Source organism: Anser brachyrhynchus (genome assembly GCF_964034855.1).
Source record: "Anser brachyrhynchus genome assembly, chromosome: 11".
NCBI classification, from domain to species: Eukaryota; Metazoa; Chordata; class Aves; order Anseriformes; family Anatidae; genus Anser; species Anser brachyrhynchus.
This window is the reverse complement of record NC_137706.1, coordinates 11,038,971-11,060,520: the sequence shown is the minus strand read 5'-3', so window position 1 is coordinate 11,060,520 and position 21,550 is coordinate 11,038,971. Positions and strand designations below refer to the sequence as shown.

At 50.5% G+C, this 21,550-nt stretch overlaps 1 protein-coding gene across 1 annotated transcript in view; it reads left to right on the top strand.

Moving 5' to 3' along the window:
- Positions 1 to 21,550, top strand: part of CSNK1G1 (casein kinase 1 gamma 1) — a 154,910-nt gene that overhangs the window by 15,728 nt on the left and 117,632 nt on the right. Inside the window, exon 2 of the mRNA XM_080607395.1 lies at positions 2,098 to 2,205. The gene's annotated coding sequence lies outside the window, so the exon portion shown is untranslated. The remainder of the gene's footprint in view (positions 1 to 2,097; positions 2,206 to 21,550) is intronic.

Here is a 21,550-nt window from a genome sequence, read left to right as displayed (position 1 = left end):
AAAGGTCTGTTAGCGAATGTCTTGTGCGAGGTGGGGACGGGTTTTCGTAACTTGGCTTTGCCAGCAGGAAATGGCAGGGATGGACCTGCGCTGGGGATCTTCTTACGTTGTACTTTGACTCTTTTGTACTGTGCCAGCGTTCCCGTTCTTCAAGCAGAATGTGAATAATGTCTAACCCCTGGTTCAAACTTTAGCCTTAGCAGAGCATGAAATGATTTAGTTTTATTCCTAAAGTAAATCACTGTGACGTGGAGCAGGTTATAAATAGTCTCCTGTCTAGCTTCCTTGTTGGGAGATGCCAGTTCTCAGTAGAAGTTGGTATTTATGTGGAGATACCGAGGCAGTCTTTGGTCAATGATCCCTGTTAGGAATTTGAGTGCGTTGCTTCTGTTTTCCTTGTAAGTTTAACTAGGGCACGTTCAAGGTGGTGAAAGAGCAAGCTTCACTGGGCTAAAGGTGCTCAGCGTTTAAATATGTGGACGGCCATGTTAATGGGCTGCTCCTACCCTTTGCCCAGGAGTGCTGCTCGGTACTTTGTCAAGCAACTGGAGGACGCTGCAACCCCTCCTCTGCTGTGAATAGAGGACTCACAATTTTCTGTTTCTTGTAGGGCTTGGATTGGGACGAGTTTGGCTGGTTCTTCCTTGCTGTAGCCTTTGGCCTGGTCAAATCACGTAAAACACTTCTACTTGAAGTTTGCCTTACGTGCTTTGCAATAAAATATTGGGGGATGTACTCAACCTCACGCCTCTTCATTCCACTGGAATGGCTGTGCGCTGGAGTGGTCGGGCTGCGCTGTGTTTTCCTCGCCTGGGTGGCTTCCTTGACAAGCTGGTGCTGGGTAATTGTAGGCGAGGATTAATAACGACGCCTGCTGTGAGCTCAGTGGGGCTTCTGAAGTCCTGTGCAACGCCAATGAGCAATCCCCGTAGTTCCTCGAGGAGAGAGGTGGTGAACGCCTCTGGAGGAACGTGTGCGTGACTGAGGCTGGGCTGACAACAGGTTTGTAACAGTACAGGGCAGAGGGGGACCAAAACCTTGTGTGCTTTGGTCAAAGTGGTGCCTCCTGGCAGCACGGTGATGACTTTGTATCTTGTACTTGATGTTGGAAATGGGAGAAATACGTTCCTGGCTGACGTGGAGTGCAGGCCAAGTGACAGACATCCCCTTCTGCAGTGGCCAGCGTAGGGGGACCAGTTCTCCCCATGTGCCTACAGAACAAGCAGATGGAGGGGGCCGTATAGACCCTTAAACTTTCCCTCCTGTGATAGTTATGAAAATAAAAGTGCTAGCTCTGCATACCCCTGGACATTAGGGAGCCTGGTTGCTTGTAGTCCATTGCAGAGCAGCACGTGTAAGGGAGTCTGACATGGCACTGCAGCGTTTTGGGGCCTGTTTTGAGCGGACTGTCAGCTTTTTTGGAACTTGAGGTTGCTTTTATAATCATGATTTTGGTTAGAACAGCCCATGCTCTTTCTCCAAAGGAAGTTAAGCACCTAAGTTTTGAATGCAGAACAGAGTAACCTGTATTTGCTCATTCGAAGCAGAGCTTTCCAGAAATATTTTCGAACAGTTTCATTTCGGTTCAACCTTCACCTCCTTGTCACAGGGGCTACGTGTACTGGAGGGTGTTTTTTTTTTTTTTTTTGAGGAAAAAGGCGCAAACAAACAAAGCCTCTTGTGCTGACCAAACTGCCCGGAGCATCGCAGGAGGTGTAGTCAGCCCAGGGATGCTGCTGCGTGTTTGGGAACCTGTTTCCCAAGGTGGGGAAATGCAGTTTACCAAAAACAAAAGGCAGAATTTCCAGAGACGGAAACTTGTGTTTTAAGAAAACCCTGTTGTCTTCTGAACTGAGGTTCATGTTATTGCACAGAAGGCTGTTAGTTTGCCGAGACACGGAGGTAAGAAGAAACACTAGATTTTTTCTGTAAGAAGTGCTGTTCGGCTCAGTTTCTTCTGCAGTACACATGGAAGTTGTATTAAACTGAAAACTGGAAACCGTGCTTTTATTTCTTAGCAGAATAAAGCAAGACTGGAAGTTGCTAGCTTTAGCTGTTGCCTTTAGATTTTCTAAAATGTTTTCTTTTGCCTTCCAGATTCATTACAGATATGACTGGCTAGCTGCTGTGCTGCTCCTATGCCCCAGCACTTCCTGCCCTCTGATTTCAGATAGCAGACACAAGAAGTGAATTGCAACACGTGTGGTGAGTACCATGTGGCTTCATATTCTGGAGGGTCTTAGCATGCAGCTCTTTCCTCTGTTCCTAAGAAGTATCTAATTATTAAGTCTGTGGAGTTATGCCAGGAGACTCAAATGCAAGAAGTTCAATTCCTATGCCTTATTTCCTTTTTAGTATTTTCTCTCAGTTTTGCCAGCATTTTTCTTACCTGAAGTAACTTCTCTGGGAACTTGCATCTCTGATCTACTTTCCGTAGCTTTATTTATTTTTAGAAATGTGCATGTTGAGCTGAAAACTAGGTAGCTGCAATGCTGCCTGTCAACAATGAATATCTTCAACAAGGAAATGGGGCAGGATAGTCAGGGAGAGTCCAAAGTCTTTTGTAAGGAGCTGAAGCCTCTAGACAAGTGTTTTAGCTCTGTTACCAGGAGGAGAATTGACGTGCTTTGTAAATGAGCATTTGTTCTGGTGTGATGTGTAAAATATGGGCTGGGTTACCTATTCTGCTTGTTTCATTGGTTAATTTTAATAAAAAACCTCAAAAGATGCTGAGTTTTCTTCTCCAGAACAGAGAAAGCAAAGGAAATAACGTTCATAGGTGGGTATTTGACGTCAGTGTGGATAGATACCTTGACTTCACAAAATAGGTGGTAGTGATGAAAGTAAACAAAACAAAAAAGCAACTGTTTTGGTTTGATAAGAGAGGACCTTTAGAGAGCAATGTGCCTCTGCTTGGCATGCATTTTTGGGGTGTTTGTAATGAGTACTGCAGGAGTGAAAGTGGCACTACAGTTTCCTTTTTGGGCTTCTGAAAAAAGGCAACAAACTTTTTTCTGTTGTTTGAACGTAAGCCAGTGCAGACTAAGTAATAGTGATTAAATGTTTTGGGTCTTTGGTTTCAGATCTTAATGGTCTCATCCTTTTGGGGTACTGTTTCTACTTTTGAACAAAATGGCTTCACAAAACAAATTCTTTCTAAATTGTAATTTTCATTTTAAATAATTTTCATTTTAAACTTTGTGTAGTTAAACTTTGTGTAGATAGCCTAATAAACTTTTGACTTTTGGTAATTTCAATGGGGGCAGGGGGAACAAATGAGCAGCTGATAGTTCGATGCTTTCAGTAGCTTCAAGCCTGGAAGAGAAATCGGTTTTCAATTTTGCTTTGTATGGTATGTCCAATTATTATGCAGTTTCATCCCCTGAAACTGATTTATCTCTTTTTGGTGCCAGTAGTAGGAGTGCCATTAATTGTTTGAAAAGTCTTTAGTTTGAGCAATTCAGGCTGGTGCAGTACAGTGCTTTTAATATCTTCATGTGAACGCAGCAGTCTGTAGGCATCTGACTCTGCTTCGTTTTTATATTGTTTTGTCTTAAAGATAAGCAAGCCCCTGGAGTCTGAAGCTGCCCACTTTGTTGATGTGATGTTGCGGAGGGTTTCTTTCATGACAGAAGTCACTGGCTTGTTTTTCTTCTTCCCTACCTGCAAATCTGGGATCTTGAGAACTTTATCAGATGAAACTGTTTCCATGGGGTTTGGGATCATAGTGTGCTTTTCAGCTTGAGAGAAGCTTCTGCCCAGCTCACAATGTTTAACTTGCCTCCCTCGCTTGCTTTCTGTTCAGCCACTGACACAAAGATGTAGATTTTTAGCACAGACTGCTAGGCAATGTGAACGTGAGATCAGATGCTGAGGAGACCCAAGTGCATGTTGTTTTCTGATTGTTGATAATGCATTACTGAAACTCTTTATCGGTTCCAAGACACTGAAAAGTGCTGCTGTCTCAGCCACAGATCTTGCTCCTGAGCTGCCTACGCTTGTATCCTGTTCCTGCCTCCTGTCTTATCTTTGTGTATTTTAACACTTAAACCAGCTCTGGTTTTCCTATTTCACGACTTTCATTCTCCCATGCTCCTCTGTAAGCCAGCACCTTACCCATTCAGGGAGCCTCCATCTGCACGCTCCCTCTGTTGGGATCCCCAAGCAGAGGCACACCGGCATGACTCTTCCCAGCTCCAGTGAAACCTGTGCCAGGCCCTTCTGCTTGTGTGTCTATGCTGCGAAAACAGGCTTTGGCTGTACAAGAGAGGGGCTAGCTCCCCAGCCTGCCCTGTTTTCCTCCAGTATGCTTGGTGAACCTGCAGTGCCACCTTAAGTTTGAGGAGTGTGGCTTTAGGACCAGATTTTATCCCAGGTGGCACAGATGAACAGGAGCAACAGCAGCTGATTAAATGGTGAAATTCCCAGATTGAGCAGTTGCTTGTGTGGCACATCTCTGCTGTGCTCAGTAAGTGGAGCTTTGGAGTGGCTTTCTGCCTTGTAGTAGATGCGGTGTGTGCCGGTATGTGGTAGACCTGGACCAGTGGCGGCTTGTGCCGGACGGTACTGTGCCATCAAATCGATTGGGGTGGGTTGCAGGTGGACTTCTCCATGCAATACCAACGCAAGCCAGCTGGACCCAAAGCCTGAGCCTCGATGCCCAAAAAGGGGGACAGCAGTGAAACCCATAGGTGCCTCTGCTGCTCTGGGGCTGTGCACTGAGAGTCATCCTGATGATGTGTGGTAGCTAAAATATCCTTCTGCACGCGAAGCTTTCTAGTTGTATTAGTCATCCATCAGGCTTCTGGATTATTTAAGTGCTGAAGCTCTCCTCAAAGAACAGCAATATCTATTTGTAGAAAGGTACATAATGTGAAGTGCAATTCCAGTATATTCAAGTTACGCGGTTTGAGATGTTCTTGGGAATGCTGCCTCCCCTGTTGCGGGACTTCATGATCTGTAGAGCCTGTATCAAAGATCTGTAATCTTATAAGGTGTCCTGGGGACTCAAATGGTGATGCCATTAGGGTTCCTTTTCAGCTATGAACTCTTTCCACAGTCGCGCCTCCAGTTCAGCACAGTGTGGCTTCACCTGTTGGGTGTTGGTTGTAAAGCACTGATATACCCAGAAGGACAAGGGGACAGTGACCAAAAAGGTGCTCAGCAGCTACAGGAAAATATTCTTCCACAAAGTATGGGGGGCCTAACTCAAACTGTTAATGACCAAAACCACCCTGTTTAACTCTTCAGCTTGTACAGACTTGATCTGAGCCTGAAAATGCCTGGAGCTGAACTGGTCCACCCCGAGCTGTAACTCATCTCTAGCAGACTGCCTAAGGAAGGTCTCGAGGACAGCTGCTAGCCAGAAGGTTAATTACAATACAGCACGATTATATTTCCATACATTTAGCAAAAACTTGAATCTTTATTGCTTTTGTAATGCATACAAGTTAACTTCATGATATTCTAACCCCAAAATTAAACACACAGGTTCCTGTAATGTTTGAGATTCGTAGGCTGGCAAAACGCTTGTTCTTCCTTATGCGGTCTGGCTTTTATGTAACTCATTATTTTTGCTCAAATGTTGCAGATAGTCTGTTTCCTCTAGCAACAGCCACCAGATGTTTAGCTGAGCAAGACTTAATTCTTTAAAATTGACCTGTAAGAAATGTGTGAAGGCGAACCCGGGGGTGGAACAATTGTATGTCAGCATGATTTCCATTTTCTCACTAAGAACCCAGTGCAAGCCTTGCAGTTTCATTTAGCAACGATGGATCCTTATTTTTTGTGGTACAAGGCCTTTTCTATAGTTTTTAATGTTTCCATAAATGTGGTGTTTTAAGGTGGGTCGGGAGGAGGGAAGTTGAGCTGTCTAATGAGGGTTAACGTGGCTTGGGCAATTAAGGCTGTATGGGCTGGGTCTGTCTGGTGCATCTGCAGCCGTGCAGATCCTGCGATGAATTCTGGTTGTCAGCAAGGTGTCTTACATACCTGAAGGTCACCTCTTGTCAGCCCTTGGTCTTTGCTGGGCTGATTATTTCACAGTTCCAGGGGAAACTGACTCCTGTCTCGGTTTCAGTGGTGGGTGGAAAGAGTGCCCCAGTGTTTTAGGGGGGATAAAGACAGGACAAGGGGTAACAATTTTAAACTGTTTTTAATAGGTTTAGACTTAGACATTAGAAATTCTTTATTTGTCTGTACTTGAGAAGTGCATGTGGGGTGGAGAAGTACAGCTCTGCAAATGGTTTCAGAGGTCTCAGTATCTGCTGGTTTAGGTTAGAGATGCTTCTGCTGGAAATGATGATTATCTAGTACCAGAAATGCTTCAGGACATGGTGCACATGCTCCAGCCTTCTCGTTTAGGGATTCCAGCATGTGTTAGCCTTTGTTTTGGTGCTCTTTCAGAAATTCTAGATGCCTCCCACAAAGTTTTGACACAGCTTAAGGGGGAGGTAACTTGAATATCCTTCTTTTCTAGTGAGGTGTGAGGCTGGTACTCACAGTAATGCTTCAAACTCCTATCCCCTTGTGCTGCTTGCATCAGGCTCGTACTTTCAGTAATTTTCAGAACCAGTGCATGATGATACTTACAGTAAGGCCTTGCTAAAATGAGCTTGTGAGCAATGTGCTCGCTGGCTACTTGCTGGATTTTACTGCTGTCACCTGATGTTGTCATCCTTGCACAACAAGCTCCTCCTTTAAGTATATTCTAGATATCAAAAAGGAGATGGTATTGAATTATTTTGCTTACTATTTGAAGTTGATAACTGAAATATTACATTGAATTGAAACATCAACTAAATAATTGAAGTTCAGTGTCTGCTGTCCTAGCTTCCCCCAGTGGGAAGGGGGAGGGAGGCTGTGCCACATCCTAGCATTTCAAAAACGTGTGAGGGTGGAAGATGTGGCTGCAGTTCTAGCAAAAGCTGTTGCTACTGCAGTTAACACAAAGGAAAGCCTTTATGTCCTTGGCATGCTGCTATTATGCAGCGCACAAAAAGCGCTTCCCCTGTTTGGTAATTTTCAGTAGCTAAACTCCTCAAACATGCGTCTGTTTTGAGTTGTTAGAGGAATCATAATGTCCAATTGTCTGCAAGCTCCTTAACTATTCATTTAACAGAACAGCGCTGTGACAGCTTGCTGTTGCTGAGAAGGATGATAGCATCCACCTGTAGCTTTCCTCAGGCTTTCTCCAAGGCTTTTTTAACCTCTCAGTAGGGATTCAGCTCAGGAACCTGATGGAAAGCCGTTCAATTCTGGTAGGTGAATTGGCTTGCCGAGAGGTCAAATGAGTGCTAGAGCCTGGAGAGACTGAGAGGGTTTGATGGATGGAGGAGCAGGAGTGTGCCTTTGAGGGTAAGTAGACGTTAAATGGGTTAAGCAGTCTTTAAAACACTTCTGGTGTATATGGACCACAAAAGTGCCCAAGGCCAGGCTGGATGGGGCTTTGGGCAGCCTGGGCTGGTGCGAAGCATCCCTGCCCATGGCAGGGGGCTGGAGCTAGATGGGCTTTGAGTCCCTTCCAACGCAAACCGTTCCGTGATTGTGCTGAGCACTCCCTGCCCCTTCTAACCAGCTCGTCTGTCTCTTGCAGCCCCCAGGAGGCAGCTGAAGCCTGGCTTTGGCTTGCATTGTCCTCCCTCCTGGGACGTGGGCAGGTCGGAGGCTAGCACCAGGCAAGGTCAGGATGCAGTGCATGGGAGCAGGGAGGTGGCGGCGGCTTGGGAACATTCATACTTGGCGCCTCCCATTGCCTGGGGAGCTGCAGGTCTGTCCCCAGGCACATCGGCTGGTACCGCCTGTGAAGCTGCTCTGCCTTGTGGGCAGGGTGCTGCCTCCGAGCTTTTGGCTGAAAAGCCGTGACCCTGACCTAAGGCTTCTGGCTCTGGGAGGCCTCTTGGGGCTGGAGTTGCCTTGTCTCTACTTAATTTCAGTTTTCACGCCTTGGTCTGGCTGCTAAACTACGAAGGTTGTTGCAGCCTAGACTAATCATGGTGTGCTACATCCCTGGGGATGGGGTGGAGAAGTCTGAACTGTGGTGTGGAGGCAGCGTTTCAGACTTGCTGGGTGCTTTAGAGGTTTTGTGGAGCCGCTTGGGGATTCACCTGAAGTTGGCCACTAAGAACAATGTGAAAAACAGATAGAAAATGTTACAGGGATAAACAGATGGCTGGCTGAGAAAGGTTTGCATGCAGCTTTCTTCCCTCAGGTTATGAGAAATCTGGAGGTAAATGCTTAATTGTGTTTCACTTTGAAGGCTTTGGAAGTTTTTCTCGTCACCTTGAACCTTCTCACTGTGCTTCAGCACTTACAGCTTATGGAATATTAAACATGTCACCATGTATCCGAGCTGCTGTAAGAACAAAACCAAAAACCAGAAACAGAGTACATATGGAGCTTTCACTCGCACCCAAACTCTGTCGTTACGCTGTCATAAATAGATCTGGGAAGGCTGTTTTCAGGCAATGCATGGATGCTTGCTTAGCCTCACTGATTTTGCTCAGAGAGGGTTTGTGTGTGGCGGGAACACCAGGAAAACGAAAGCTAATTAATTCATATAATATGTATATGATCACCAGGTGGATCAGGTATAATCTGCTTTCTTATACAAATACTCAAATTGGAAAAACTGTTGTGCGGTAACTGATGTTTTGTAAAAACAAAAACCCACCACTAACATCCACCTAGCACAGTAATCCAGCAATAATTCCTGGATTAAGCAATTTCTAAAGGCAAATACACAGTTGCTGTTGTCTGCTCTTCCTCTAGCAGCTGCAGAAGTTTGAAATCTTGTACCTCATCACAGTAACAAGGGTAGGTAATGAAGCTTCTGTAGCTCACCTCCCAAGGCTGTGGCAGTTGCTTGACATCTGTCTGGGCTCTGTAGACGTGGTCAAGCAAGGATCCGCCCCAGACCACGATGGAATCAATTTAGGTAGGCTTTCCCCTCAATTCCTCCTTCTCAGACAGCCCGTTGCTCTTCTAGTTGCTTCCTTTTGCCCTTGGTGGTGGTGTCTTCAGGAAGTCTCTGGTTCTTAGGTACCCTTAGGCTGCACTTGCAGGAGGCCAGCAGCGCCTTGCAAGGATGCTGCGCGTTGCCAGGCGCGGTTCCCCAGCTGGCAAGCATTCTCTTCTGCCAGGCTTTTAGGAGACTTTTGCTGTCAGCCTTTTTCCCAGTCGGGCCAGGTCACCTTTGTGGCCGCTCCCATCCCCAACGCTTTCCCATTCCCATGATGACTTCTCATCCCCCAAATGACTTCTCATCCCCAAGTCTCACTTGGGGACCCGCCACTCGCAGGCATTCCCCGTCAACAGCAGACATCCCCAAACCACCACTTTGCGGCACGGACAGCGGGAGAGGGCTGCGTTCAGCACCGCTCCCCTCCCCCCCCCTCCCCCCGACCTATGCAGGAAGAAGCGCAGGCAGAGGCTTTGCAGGGTGGAAAAGTCATAATTTAATAGTGGGTTAATTGTGGCTGCCACCCCCAGCCCGTCCCCACGTGAGGCGCGGCCGCCCGCTCAGTTGCGGCGCCTGGCCTGGCGGCCCGCGTGGTCGCCAGAGCCCAGCTCCTCCTCTTGGATCCAACGTAGCCAGGCTAGGTCGTCGTCATCGTCGACGTACCACAGGGGCTGTGGCAGCATGTGTCTGTCCCGCTGCAAGCGCCAGGAGCGGCTGCGGAAGAACTGTTGTGCTTCGTCAGGGCCGCGCTCCCTGCGCCGGGGCGAGATGCTGCGGGAGCGGTAGCTGGAAGGGCTCCTGTGGCGCCGCTGCTGCTGCTGCCGCCCCATCTCCGCGTCGCGATGCAGTCTTCCGCGGGGCTGGTGGGCCGAGGCGTCGCGCTGGGCGGGCGGCAGCAGGCGCACGATGTCCGCAATAGGCCCGCGGCACAGCGGGCAGGTGGCTCTTTGAGCGGCCCAGGGCTGGATGCAGTGCAGGCAGAAGGAGTGCCTGCAGGGGTCCACACAAGCCGTGTTGGCCAGCTGGCCCAGGCAGATGGGGCACGTCTCGTCCCCAGGGGCCTCCTCTGGCTGCTCGTGCTGTTGCTGGCTCATGGCGCCTGCAGCTGCCCTGGCGTAGAGATGGTCTTCCCCTGGGGTAGGCTGCCCTGGTGCCAGGTGGTTATCAGCAGCCTGCGGTCAGGATGGCTCAGCGCCGCCTCGCGTCTCGCCGGCAGGACCTCGCCGCCTCGCGTCTCGCTGGCTGGACCTCGCCGCCTCGCGTGCCACCGGCAGGACTAGTACAGAGAGAAGCAGGAAGAAAATATTCTAGCAGCAAGTATACACGAACTTTCTAGGTTCATCCAAGTTGTCTATAGTACTAGAGCGGGAAAGATTCTTAGTATGGACTACAGGCATTGCTGTTACAATGGCAGCTCTGCTTATGATAGGTTATACTTCGAAGGCAAGACTATACTTAGGATAGGTGAGGTCCATAGAGGGACAGATATTCGATAACATTACCGAAGGACCTCGATGGCTCGTGTGCAGAAAGAAGGGCTTTGCGTGTGCCTCGTGCAACAGCTCCGCCTCTCGCCTTCCAGCAGTGGGACCTCGAGCTCGCGAGTACCACCAGCTGGACTGGCCGGGGGCGCGCTGCTCAAGGCACTTATGGCCAGCCACCTTTTGTGAGGCCGTAGGGTGACAGTGACTCAGCGATGGCATCACAAGGGTCTCGAGGTGGCCCTGATGTCAGCAGTGCCAGAGGTTGCCTGGCTGCGGTGAGACAATGGTGATGTGAGATGGCTGCTCCACGCTGACAGGAGCCGTGTCTGCCAGGCTGGGGTCCAGGCCAGGAGCTCGTCCCGCGGCCTGGGAACTGCCCCTGGGAGCCGGGGATGTCCTTGACGCGCAGCTGGACACCCGAGCGTCGGAGACATCCTGAAGAGAGCATGGAACCAACGAGTATAAAGCACAAAATGTGTAACAATAACCTGAAGGGATGTCTGAGATTGCTTAAGCGTTGTATTGGCCTTGCGTCGTGAGAAGACTCACCTCTATCCCCAAAATCCAGGCTGAAGGTGCTCTGTCACCCTTACCGTGAAAAAGTTTTGTCTCGTATTTAAGTGGAACCTCGTGTGTTCCAGCTGGCACCCATTGCCCCGTGTCCTGTCGTTGGACGTCACCGAGAAGAGCCTGGCTCCATCCTCCTGACACTCACCCTTTCCATATTTACAAAGATCAGTAAGGTCCCCCGTCAGTGTCCTTTTCTCCAAGCTAAAGAGAGCCAGCTCCCTCAGCCTTCCCTTGTCAGGGAGCTGCTCCACTTCCTTAGTCATCCTCGTGGTTCTGTGCTGGACTCTCTCAAGCAACTTGAAATCTAGATGGGTGTGAAAGTGCAGAATAGAGGGCTTTCAAGAATCTTTTTGGTTTCCTCTTTGTAGCTGCATGGGAAGCTGGAACGGCTGCCGGTTGTTGCGAGGCTGATGTTTGGGACTTCAGAAGGCTAGGCTTTGAGCAGCAAAATGTCAAATCGGCAGAAAATCCTGGAGGCTGATATTATGGATAAGCAAAATGGGAAGAGGCATGCGTTCAGCTAGTCTGGTTTCCAATTTAAAAGTCAGTCGGTGTAGCCAGGCACGATTCATAGCGAGAAATATTTTCCCCAAATGTATCCACGTTGTCCTTGGGCTTCATTTAGGTAGGCTTTCCCGTCTTCCACGCACAGGCTCGTTCCGCAGAGGTATGAGTGTCAGACCACCGTGATGGAGAGTTTATTTTGTTTTAATGTTGAAGTCCAGTTTTTAGCATTTCCTTGAAAGGAAGCAGATGTCAGATTGTCCTCAGTGCCCGTCTCTCCTCAGCTTCTTCCTCCAGCTGAAAGGGAATCAAATTCGTACGGTGTCTGTGGGAGAACAGTGTCCTCCAGTTCTTGTTCTGTTGCTTCTTGTTCTTCTCTATCAATGGAAATGTCACTTAGCAAAAGAAGGGAGTTTTCTGCTGCGGACGTCTAAGCTGGCCACACCAGCTTTCAGGTTGCAAAGCACAAAAGGTGACTTTTGACAATTTTGACGGGCGATGTACAGGCGAATATTGGGCATTGTATATAGATGCTATCAAGAGATGCTGCCCTGCTCCTTTATTTTGCCTTGTGGAAGAGCTGCTTTGTAGGCTGAAGAATTGGACTTAAACCCTCGAGAAGGCTGAAAAAAATATTGTTTGCGTGGAAGGGAACGGACAGAGTAATGAAGTCACTTATCTTGAAAAGTAGAGTTTAAAGATAGTGCCCAAACATGATCTGCAGTTCTGGGAGGCAGGGTTTCAGAGGGTCAGCCGTTCCTTAATTTACCCAAAGACTTGTTTGTGGGGAAGGGTTTGGATGGGACTCGGGTGCCTTTCAGAGGACAGAAAGACGTTTGGTAGCACGAGTGGTATGACTTGTCTGTGGTTAGGAGGTAAGTTTGCATGGGACAAAATATCACTTCTGATTGATCGCAACCTTGTGTGTTTTTATTATTAACAGCTCTGTACTGGTTTGTCCGAGAGAGCTTTGGGCTTCCTATGGAAGAATTTAGCCCCCAGATGATTGAAACAAGCAATCTGCTGGCCTTAGGAGTCAATTTGGAACCTTAGGTTGCTTTATACTCCTAATTTAACTATTTTTCGGGTTTTTTTGGCAGCCTGCAGGGTCATTGCACTAGTGGTTTTGGTGGTGAAGGAGGGAAGAGAAAATAATTTGTGCTATGGTATTAAGAGTAACGGGGTGGAATAAGATCTTGTCTGTGCTCCATGAGATCGGCACTCATGAAAGGAATGTGAAAGCTCCACCTGAAGAAATCTTCAGGCAAAAGGCCACGTGTTTTAGGGCAAAGTGATGTCATCATCAGGATCTGCATTTTCTGCAAATACCTGTTGTTAATTTCAAAGGTGAACTTTTCACAGAATCACAGAATGTTGGGGATTGGAAGGGACCGTGAAAGCTCCTGTAGTCCGGTCCCCCTGCTGGAGCAGGAACACCTAAATGAGGCCACAAAGGAACTCGTCCAAGCGGATTTTGAAAGTCTCCAGAGAAGGAGACTCCCCAACCCCCTGGGCAGCCGTTGACCACAAGTCACCACTAGGCAATGTTCTGTGATTAAAGGCAAGCATTGAGAGGGGTATCAGGCTAATTACGAAAAGCCATCTCGGAAGAGACCGAACCCAGGAGTGGGCCCCGACGAATCAAGAACAAAGTGTCACTTCAGAGACGTGAGACTCCCATCACGGAGCTGGGAGTCAGGCACGCATCCCCAGCAAAGGTTCAGTGGGTTTCGGATGGCGTGTAGGCAAGAACAGTTTGTGCAGCGCAGGAAGCTCTGAGGGAGAGAGGCGCTCCATTTTGGGTGGAAAAGGAGTCCTTTTTCTATCAAAAGAGACAGAAGAAGACATAGGACACCACCTCCTTTGGGCAGCTGAAAGACGCTGCTAATTTCTGTGTTTCACCTGAGACAAGCGATAGGCACCGCTGCTTCCTAGTCTCTGAGAATGGCACCTTTCGCAGAGCAATTCCTCCTGCTCAGACAGCCCGTTGCTCTTCTAGTTGCTTCCTTTTGCCCTTGGTGGTGGTGTCTTCAGGAAGTCTCTGGTTCTTAGGTACCCTTAGGCTGCACTTGCAGGAGGCCAGCAGCGCCTTGCAAGGATGCTGCGCGTTGCCAGGCGCGGTTCCCCAGCTGGCAAGCATTCTCTTCTGCCAGGCTTTTAGGAGACTTTTGCTGTCAGCCTTTTTCCCAGTCGGGCCAGGTCACCTTTGTGGCCGCTCCCATCCCCAACGCTTTCCCATTCCCATGATGACTTCTCATCCCCCAAATGACTTCTCATCCCCAAGTCTCACTTGGGGACCCGCCACTCGCAGGCATTCCCCGTCAACAGCAGACATCCCCAAACCACCACTTTGCGGCACGGACAGCGGGAGAGGGCTGCGTTCAGCACCGCTCCCCTCCCCCCCCCTCCCCCCGACCTATGCAGGAAGAAGCGCAGGCAGAGGCTTTGCAGGGTGGAAAAGTCATAATTTAATAGTGGGTTAATTGTGGCTGCCACCCCCAGCCCGTCCCCACGTGAGGCGCGGCCGCCCGCTCAGTTGCGGCGCCTGGCCTGGCGGCCCGCGTGGTCGCCAGAGCCCAGCTCCTCCTCTTGGATCCAACGTAGCCAGGCTAGGTCGTCGTCATCGTCGACGTACCACAGGGGCTGTGGCAGCATGTGTCTGTCCCGCTGCAAGCGCCAGGAGCGGCTGCGGAAGAACTGTTGTGCTTCGTCAGGGCCGCGCTCCCTGCGCCGGGGCGAGATGCTGCGGGAGCGGTAGCTGGAAGGGCTCCTGTGGCGCCGCTGCTGCTGCTGCCGCCCCATCCCCGCGTCGCGATGCAGTCTTCCGCGGGGCTGGTGGGCCGAGGCGTCGCGCTGGGCGGGCGGCAGCAGGCGCACGATGTCCGCAATAGGCCCGCGGCACAGCGGGCAGGTGGCTCTTTGAGCGGCCCAGGGCTGGATGCAGTGCAGGCAGAAGGAGTGCCTGCAGGGGTCCACACAAGCCGTGTTGGCCAGCTGGCCCAGGCAGATGGGGCACGTCTCGTCCCCAGGGGCCTCCTCTGGCTGCTCGTGCTGTTGCTGGCTCATGGCGCCTGCAGCTGCCCTGGCGTAGAGATGGTCTTCCCCTGGGGTAGGCTGCCCTGGTGCCAGGTGGTTATCAGCAGCCTGCGGTCAGGATGGCTCAGCGCCGCCTCGCGTCTCGCCGGCAGGACCTCGCCGCCTCGCGTCTCGCTGGCTGGACCTCGCCGCCTCGCGTGCCACCGGCAGGACTAGTACAGAGAGAAGCAGGAAGAAAATATTCTAGCAGCAAGTATACACGAACTTTCTAGGTTCATCCAAGTTGTCTATAGTACTAGAGCGGGAAAGATTCTTAGTATGGACTACAGGCATTGCTGTTACAATGGCAGCTCTGCTTATGATAGGTTATACTTCGAAGGCAAGACTATACTTAGGATAGGTGAGGTCCATAGAGGGACAGATATTCGATAACATTACCGAAGGACCTCGATGGCTCGTGTGCAGAAAGAAGGGCTTTGCGTGTGCCTCGTGCAACAGCTCCGCCTCTCGCCTTCCAGCAGTGGGACCTCGAGCTCGCGAGTACCACCAGCTGGACTGGCCGGGGGCGCGCTGCTCAAGGCACTTATGGCCAGCCACCTTTTGTGAGGCCGTAGGGTGACAGTGACTCAGCGATGGCATCACAAGGGTCTCGAGGTGGCCCTGATGTCAGCAGTGCCAGAGGTTGCCTGGCTGCGGTGAGACAATGGTGATGTGAGATGGCTGCTCCACGCTGACAGGAGCCGTGTCTGCCAGGCTGGGGTCCAGGCCAGGAGCTCGTCCCGCGGCCTGGGAACTGCCCCTGGGAGCCGGGGATGTCCTTGACGCGCAGCTGGACACCCGAGCGTCGGAGACATCCTGAAGAGAGCATGGAACCAACGAGTATAAAGCACAAAATGTGTAACAATAACCTGAAGGGATGTCTGAGATTGCTTAAGCGTTGTATTGGCCTTGCGTCGTGAGAAGACTCACCTCTATCCCCAAAATCCAGGCTGAAGGTGCTCTGTCACCCTTACCGTGAAAAAGTTTTGTCTCGTATTTAAGTGGAACCTCGTGTGTTCCAGCTGGCACCCATTGCCCCGTGTCCTGTCGTTGGACGTCACCGAGAAGAGCCTGGCTCCATCCTCCTGACACTCACCCTTTCCATATTTACAAAGATCAGTAAGGTCCCCCGTCAGTGTCCTTTTCTCCAAGCTAAAGAGAGCCAGCTCCCTCAGCCTTCCCTTGTCAGGGAGCTGCTCCACTTCCTTAGTCATCCTCGTGGTTCTGTGCTGGACTCTCTCAAGCAACTTGAAATCTAGATGGGTGTGAAAGTGCAGAATAGAGGGCTTTCAAGAATCTTTTTGGTTTCCTCTTTGTAGCTGCATGGGAAGCTGGAACGGCTGCCGGTTGTTGCGAGGCCGATGTTTGGGACTTCAGAAGGCTAGGCTTTGAGCAGCAAAATGTCAAATCGGCAGAAAATCCTGGAGGCTGATATTATGGATAAGCAAAATGGGAAGAGGCATGCGTTCAGCTAGTCTGGTTTCCAATTTAAAAGTCAGTCGGTGTAGCCAGGCACGATTCATAGCGAGAAATATTTTCCCCAAATGTATCCACGTTGTCCTTGGGCTTCATTTAGGTAGGCTTTCCCGTCTTCCACGCACAGGCTCGTTCCGCAGAGGTATGAGTGTCAGACCACCGTGATGGAGAGTTTATTTTGTTTTAATGTTGAAGTCCAGTTTTTAGCATTTCCTTGAAAGGAAGCAGATGTCAGATTGTCCTCAGTGCCCGTCTCTCCTCAGCTTCTTCCTCCAGCTGAAAGGGAATCAAATTCGTACGGTGTCTGTGGGAGAACAGTGTCCTCCAGTTCTTGTTCTGTTGCTTCTTGTTCTTCTCTATCAATGGAAATGTCACTTAGCAAAAGAAGGGAGTTTTCTGCTGCGGACGTCTAAGCTGGCCACACCAGCTTTCAGGTTGCAAAGCACAAAAGGTGACTTTTGACAATTTTGACGGGCGATGTACAGGCGAATATTGGGCATTGTATATAGATGCTATCAAGAGATGCTGCCCTGCTCCTTTATTTTGCCTTGTGGAAGAGCTGCTTTGTAGGCTGAAGAATTGGACTTAAACCCTCGAGAAGGCTGAAAAAAATATTGTTTGCGTGGAAGGGAACGGACAGAGTAATGAAGTCACTTATCTTGAAAAGTAGAGTTTAAAGATAGTGCCCAAACATGATCTGCAGTTCTGGGAGGCAGGGTTTCAGAGGGTCAGCCGTTCCTTAATTTACCCAAAGACTTGTTTGTGGGGAAGGGTTTGGATGGGACTCGGGTGCCTTTCAGAGGACAGAAAGACGTTTGGTAGCACGAGTGGTATGACTTGTCTGTGGTTAGGAGGTAAGTTTGCATGGGACAAAATATCACTTCTGATTGATCGCAACCTTGTGTGTTTTTATTATTAACAGCTCTGTACTGGTTTGTCCGAGAGAGCTTTGGGCTTCCTATGGAAGAATTTAGCCCCCAGATGATTGAAACAAGCAATCTGCTGGCCTTAGGAGTCAATTTGGAACCTTAGGTTGCTTTATACTCCTAATTTAACTATTTTTCGAGTTTTTTTGGCAGCCTGCAGGGTCATTGCACTAGTGGTTTTGGTGGTGAAGGAGGGAAGAGAAAATAATTTGTGCTATGGTATTAAGAGTAACGGGGTGGAATAAGATCTTGTCTGTGCTCCATGAGATCGGCACTCATGAAAGGAATGTGAAAGCTCCACCTGAAAAAATCTTCAGGCAAAAGGCCACGTGTTTTAGGGCAAAGTGATGTCATCATCAGGATCTGCATTTTCTGCAAATACCTGTTGTTAATTTAAAAGGTGAACTTTTCACAGAATCACAGAATGTTGGGGATTGGAAGGGACCGTGAAAGCTCCTGTAGTCCGGTCCCCCTGCTGGAGCAGGAACACCTAAATGAGGCCACAAAGGAACTCGTCCAAGCGGATTTTGAAAGTCTCCAGAGAAGGAGACTCCCCAACCCCCTGGGCAGCCGTTGACCACAAGTCACCACTAGGCAATGTTCTGTGATTAAAGGCAAGCATTGAGAGAGGTATCAGGCTAATTACGAAAAGCCATCTCGGAAGAGACCGAACCCAGGAGTGGGCCCCAACGAATCAAGAACAAAGTGTCACTTCAGAGACGTGAGACTCCCATCACGGAGCTGGGAGTCAGGCACGCATCCCCAGCAAAGGTTCAGTGGGTTTCGGATGGCGTGTAGGCAAGAACAGTTTGTGCAGCGCAGGAAGCTCTGAGGGAGAGAGGCGCTCCATTTTGGGTGGAAAAGGAGTCCTTTTTCTATCAAAAGAGACAGAAGAAGACATAGGACACCACCTCCTTTGAGCAGCTGAAAGACGCTGCTAATTTCTGTGTTTCACCTGAGACAAGCGATAGGCACCGCTGCTTCCTAGTCTCTGAGAATGGCACCTTTCGCAGAGCAATTCCTCCTTCTCAGACAGCCCGTTGCTCTTCTAGTTGCTTCCTTTTGCCCTTGGTGGTGGTGTCTTCAGGAAGTCTCTGGTTCTTAGGTACCCTTAGGCTGCACTTGCAGGAGGCCAGCAGCGCCTTGCAAGGATGCTGCGCGTTGCCAGGCGTGGTTCCCCAGCTGGCAAGCATTCTCTTCTGCCAGGCTTTTAGGAGACTTTTGCTGTCAGCCTTTTTCCCAGTCGGGCCAGGTCACCTTTGTGGCCGCTCCCATCCCCAACGCTTTCCCATTCCCATGATGACTTCTCATCCCCCAAATGACTTCTCATCCCCAAGTCTCACTTGGGGACCCGCCACTCGCAGGCATTCCCCGTCAACAGCAGACATCCCCAAACCACCACTTTGCGGCACGGACAGCGGGAGAGGGCTGCGTTCAGCACCGCTCCCCTCCCCCCCCCTCCCCCCGACCTATGCAGGAAGAAGCGCAGGCAGAGGCTTTGCAGGGTGGAAAAGTCATAATTTAATAGTGGGTTAATTGTGGCTGCCACCCCCAGCCCGTCCCCACGTGAGGCGCGGCCGCCCGCTCAGTTGCGGCGCCTGGCCTGGCGGCCCGCGTGGTCGCCAGAGCCCAGCTCCTCCTCTTGGATCCAACGTAGCCAGGCTAGGTCGTCGTCATCGTCGACGTACCACAGGGGCTGTGGCAGCATGTGTCTGTCCCGCTGCAAGCGCCAGGAGCGGCTGCGGAAGAACTGTTGTGCTTCGTCAGGGCCGCGCTCCCTGCGCCGGGGCGAGATGCTGCGGGAGCGGTAGCTGGAAGGGCTCCTGTGGCGCCGCTGCTGCTGCTGCCGCCCCATCCCCGCGTCGCGATGCAGTCTTCCGCGGGGCTGGTGGGCCGAGGCGTCGCGCTGGGCGGGCGGCAGCAGGCGCACGATGTCCGCAATAGGCCCGCGGCACAGCGGGCAGGTGGCTCTTTGAGCGGCCCAGGGCTGGATGCAGTGCAGGCAGAAGGAGTGCCTGCAGGGGTCCACACAAGCCGTGTTGGCCAGCTGGCCCAGGCAGATGGGGCACGTCTCGTCCCCAGGGGCCTCCTCTGGCTGCTCGTGCTGTTGCTGGCTCATGGCGCCTGCAGCTGCCCTGGCGTAGAGATGGTCTTCCCCTGGGGTAGGCTGCCCTGGTGCCAGGTGGTTATCAGCAGCCTGCGGTCAGGATGGCTCAGCGCCGCCTCGCGTCTCGCCGGCAGGACCTCGCCGCCTCGCGTCTCGCTGGCTGGACCTCGCCGCCTCGCGTGCCACCGGCAGGACTAGTACAGAGAGAAGCAGGAAGAAAATATTCTAGCAGCAAGTATACACGAACTTTCTAGGTTCATCCAAGTTGTCTATAGTACTAGAGCGGGAAAGATTCTTAGTATGGACTACCGGCATTGCTGTTACAATGGCAGCTCTGCTTATGATAGGTTATACTTCGAAGGCAAGACTATACTTAGGATAGGTGAGGTCCATAGAGGTACAGATATTCGATAACATTACCGAAGGACCTCGATGGCTCGTGTGCAGAAAGAAGGGCTTTGCGTGTGCCTCGTGCAACAGCTCCGCCTCTCGCCTTCCAGCAGTGGGACCTCGAGCTCGCGAGTACCACCAGCTGGACTGGCCGGGGGCGCGCTGCTCAAGGCACTTATGGCCAGCCACCTTTTGTGAGGCCGTAGGGTGACAGTGACTCAGCGATGGCATCACAAGGGTCTCGAGGTGGCCCTGATGTCAGCAGTGCCAGAGGTTGCCTGGCTGCGGTGAGACAATGGTGATGTGAGATGGCTGCTCCACGCTGACAGGAGCCGTGTCTGCCAGGCTGGGGTCCAGGCCAGGAGCTCGTCCCGCGGCCTGGGAACTGCCCCTGGGAGCCGGGGATGTCCTTGACGCGCAGCTGGACACCCGAGCGTCGGAGACATCCTGAAGAGAGCATGGAACCAACGAGTATAAAGCACAAAATGTGTAACAATAACCTGAAGGGATGTCTGAGATTGCTTAAGCGTTGTATTGGCCTTGCGTCGTGAGAAGACTCACCTCTATCCCCAAAATCCAGGCTGAAGGTGCTCTGTCACCCTTACCGTGAAAAAGTTTTGTCTCGTATTTAAGTGGAACCTCGTGTGTTCCAGCTGGCACCCATTGCCCCGTGTCCTGTCGTTGGACGTCACCGAGAAGAGCCTGGCTCCATCCTCCTGACACTCACCCTTTCCATATTTACAAAGATCAGTAAGGTCCCCCGTCAGTGTCCTTTTCTCCAAGCTAAAGAGAGCCAGCTCCCTCAGCCTTCCCTTGTCAGGGAGCTGCTCCACTTCCTTAGTCATCCTCGTGGTTCTGTGCTGGACTCTCTCAAGCAACTTGAAATCTAGATGGGTGTGAAAGTGCAGAATAGAGGGCTTTCAAGAATCTTTTTGGTTTCCTCTTTGTAGCTGCATGGGAAGCTGGAACGGCTGCCGGTTGTTGCGAGGCTGATGTTTGGGACTTCAGAAGGCTAGGCTTTGAGCAGCAAAATGTCAAATCGGCAGAAAATCCTGGAGGCTGATATTATGGATAAGCAAAATGGGAAGAGGCATGCGTTCAGCTAGTCTGGTTTCCAATTTAAAAGTCAGTCGGTGTAGCCAGGCACGATTCATAGCGAGAAATATTTTCCCCAAATGTATCCACGTTGTCCTTGGGCTTCATTTAGGTAGGCTTTCCCGTCTTCCACGCACAGGCTCGTTCCGCAGAGGTATGAGTGTCAGACCACCGTGATGGAGAGTTTATTTTGTTTTAATGTTGAAGTCCAGTTTTTAGCATTTCCTTGAAAGGAAGCAGATGTCAGATTGTCCTCAGTGCCCGTCTCTCCTCAGCTTCTTCCTCCAGCTGAAAGGGAATCAAATTCGTACGGTGTCTGTGGGAGAACAGTGTCCTCCAGTTCTTGTTCTGTTGCTTCTTGTTCTTCTCTATCAATGGAAATGTCACTTAGCAAAAGAAGGGAGTTTTCTGCTGCGGACGTCTAAGCTGGCCACACCAGCTTTCAGGTTGCAAAGCACAAAAGGTGACTTTTGACAATTTTGACGGGCGATGTACAGGCGAATATTGGGCATTGTATATAGATGCTATCAAGAGATGCTGCCCTGCTCCTTTATTTTGCCTTGTGGAAGAGCTGCTTTGTAGGCTGAAGAATTGGACTTAAACCCTCGAGAAGGCTGAAAAAAATATTGTTTGCGTGGAAGGGAACGGACAGAGTAATGAAGTCACTTATCTTGAAAAGTAGAGTTTAAAGATAGTGCCCAAACATGATCTGCAGTTCTGGGAGGCAGGGTTTCAGAGGGTCAGCCGTTCCTTAATTTGCCCAAAGACTTGTTTGTGGGGAAGGGTTTGGATGGGACTCGGGTGCCTTTCAGAGGACAGAAAGACGTTTGGTAGCACGAGTGGTATGACTTGTCTGTGGTTAGGAGGTAAGTTTGCATGGGACAAAATATCACTTCTGATTGATCGCAACCTTGTGTGTTTTTATTATTAACAGCTCTGTACTGGTTTGTCCGAGAGAGCTTTG